The sequence below is a fragment of the Echinops telfairi genome, unplaced genomic scaffold (assembly GCF_000313985.2).
Source record: "Echinops telfairi isolate 266 unplaced genomic scaffold, ASM31398v2 ScPeMD7_60;HRSCAF=208, whole genome shotgun sequence".
NCBI lineage: Eukaryota > Metazoa > Chordata > Mammalia > Afrosoricida > Tenrecidae > Echinops > Echinops telfairi.
This window is the reverse complement of record NW_022103958.1, coordinates 31,623,103-31,626,226: the sequence shown is the minus strand read 5'-3', so window position 1 is coordinate 31,626,226 and position 3,124 is coordinate 31,623,103.

Sequence of the window (3,124 nt, the reverse complement as noted above, 5' to 3'; positions counted from 1 at the left end):
CAGGACCAGTGGTGTGAGTGGTGATACAGGGAGGGTAGAGGGAAAACAAAAAATCACCTCCACTAACTAGGACAACAACAAGAGATAATGGGGGTCAGGGGTCAAGGAGTAGGGAGACTACTTATAGGGGAAACTAACTACCTTACCATCACTGCAGTCACAGCACATCAATGGCCTTGAATCCCATGTATTAAAGATGCCCTATTCCCAAGAATGAATACTTGTCTATTTGAAGTCTGACTTCCTGGACAAGGCTAGTATTTCCTAATTTGGGGCTTGGGGACTTTGAGGTAGATAGATACGGAATTATACCTAGAAGAATAAGTAAGTAGTTACACTAAACCTATCAAACAACGTGGGGCTACCAAAAAAGGAGAGAGTAGCAGAGGGAGAAAATGGCTTATTTTTCAGGGAAAAAAAAATCAATGGGGCCACTATAGATCAACGAGGGGGGAAAGCCATTTTCAGTTGAGTGTTAATGCAGTTAGTGTATATTGCAAGGAGGGGTGGGGGGAGCAGGCATCCTGTGTTTTTCCATGACTAGCGTTTCCCTCTCAGGGTCTTCATTGGGCTAGTTTCACGCCAGCTAACTAGGAGATAGAGCTTCCAGGGGCTTGGGAAGAAGGATTACCTCACTGTGAATAGTTTGACTCCTTGATTAACTAAGCTCATTTTTCTGAGCTGTACTCCTCAGAGAAAGACAGTAAAATAGATTTAGGATGAACATTTGCTAATGAAAAGAGACTGTTTGGGTGGATATTCTCACTAAGGTATTATATTGTAATGCTGTATTTTTTTCATTTTAAGACTTTTTAATGGATGTTGTTACACACATTTGTTTTTTAAAAAGATGGTTTTGACTGTTTTTTTAAGCATGGCTTCCTCCCATCCATCTTTAAAGTTTTTCTTTTCTTTTCCTCCCTCCCTCCCTCCCTGCTCTCACTCACTGCCTCATGGATGTCTCGACACGTGAACTCTTTGTTTCTAATTCTTACTTTTTAATAGCTATACATCATCCTATGCTGTAGACACACTCTTCACCCACCCTTCACTTTATCTAGCATGCTATAAAAAGCAATCTTGCGATTATTGGGGGTGTAGTGGTGGTAGGGATATATATCCTAAGAGTAACATTGCTGGATCTAAGAAGAGGCTTATTTATTTAAATAAGAGCCGCTGCTGGACTGCTTATATAGAATTTGCCAAGTGACCTTGGGCTCTCACCTTTCCTCCCTGGCTTTCCCTTTTCTCACTGATAAAGGAGAGTATGGGACTACAGATGACCTTGGACGTCCCTTTCAGCTTGTTCTCAAATTCCCTGTTTATGCACTGGTGCCCACTGCCTGGGGTTTTTGCTGCAATGAAGTGAGAATCATCCCCACTGCTGACTCAGAAACACGCGTCCGCCCGGTCTCCATATGGAGATGTTGGACCTACATTTTGCACACAGACCAGTTACTGAGCTGAGCCACCAACTGCTGAGTGTGGGGTATTGGGGGATGTTACGGCAAGGAACCTAGTTTGTGTCTCCCTGGCACCCCAGTCCAGAGGAGAACTGGAGAGTGAGACTGCTTACAAGGTTCCAAGCCTTTGTGGTTCATAGTGATATTTGCTCTGATCTGAGCAAAGGGTGCCTGAGACCACCCTCCTAGCAGTCTCTGGGTGGGAGCTCTTTTGCAGGATGCCCCTTAATGTTCTTGGAATCAAGGTATCTATATACTCGAGTATAAACCAACCTGTATATCAGCCAAGGCACCTAATTTTACTACCAAACCAGCATTAAAATGTGTTGGAAAATTCGGCTTATTCACGCGTATATATGGTAAATACTTTATTATTGAGTGATCAGCCCATTAATGAAGAGGCAAAGTGTTGTACTAGATTATCTACTTTGTAAGGCTTTCTATTCTGTTATGACTCTACCCGTACTAGACTTTGAGCCCAGGAGAAAGAAAGCTGCTTTATTTGTTAAATCTGATGGGCTGGGGAGAGATCCATTTGGACAGAATTATAAATGTCATTGCAAAATAATAATAATAATAATAACAACTGTAATCGCTTATGGAAAGCATACCAAGCAAAGTAGCTGGCCCCAGTCCTCCCCCTATAACTCATTTAATCCTAAAACTACCCTTGGGATAGGCTGCTATTCTTATTCTCCTTGTTTTATACACTGGGGCTTTCCTCCAAGGTCACAGAGCTAGGGAGTGGTGCAGTGTGCCCGCAGTGCCTATACCTGGAGCACAGAACGGACCGCATTGAAACGGGGCGTCGCAGGCAAGCTGGACAAAAGTACTGCGTGGTGTCTTGACTGTTGGCAATGTCACCTGAAACCCGCATTCACCTACACGTTTTTGATGTTTTCAGTCCCCCTCTGACTCCACCTGAACACCTGCACGGGCGCTCACACTGTCTCCTGTGTGGTGGGGTGCACGCGAGCCCGCAGCACAGCACTGGCCTCAACTCGTGGCCCTCCAGGCTGTCTCCGGGCCAGTTTCTGAGCCTTTCTGTGGCCCTGGGCCTGGCAGCTGTTAACCTTCAGCCGGCACGGCCCGGGCGGGCAGAAGCTGCCTTCCCCTTGCCAGCTGCTTCCTCGGTGCTGGGTCTGCAGGCCGGATGGCCACCCTGGGCTCGGTATCCTCCACCCTCCTCCCCGGTCTCTGCACACTCTGGCGCCCGGGCGGCCACCGGACAGCCTCTTTTCCAGCAGGCCACTCCTCATACTGCCTGCCGGGTGGACACGGGCTCTCAAAAGATAGCGATTTATTTGCTTATCAGCAGTGGCGGGGAGTGGGGGGCAGAAAGTGATCGAGGGCAAAATCAATTACTATTTTTCATCTTTGACAAAGTAATTAAGGCCGCAGTGACTGGCTAATTCCGACCGCATGGCTGGCTGCTGCGGTGATGGATGTGGGTTTAGGGCCTGCTCTGTGGCGGCGCGGCGGGATTATCTCTGCTCGCAGGCGGCGGCGGGCGGGGCGCGGCGGGACCCGGGCGGCAGGACCCGCACCCCGTGGGGCTCGAACCCGGCTGGTTTTCGCCGGCTAAGGTTCGGGCCCGTGCGCTCCCCAGCGAAGAAGACACCCCAGTGGGGGCCCGAGGGCCGGGACTGGCCTCCTGCCCA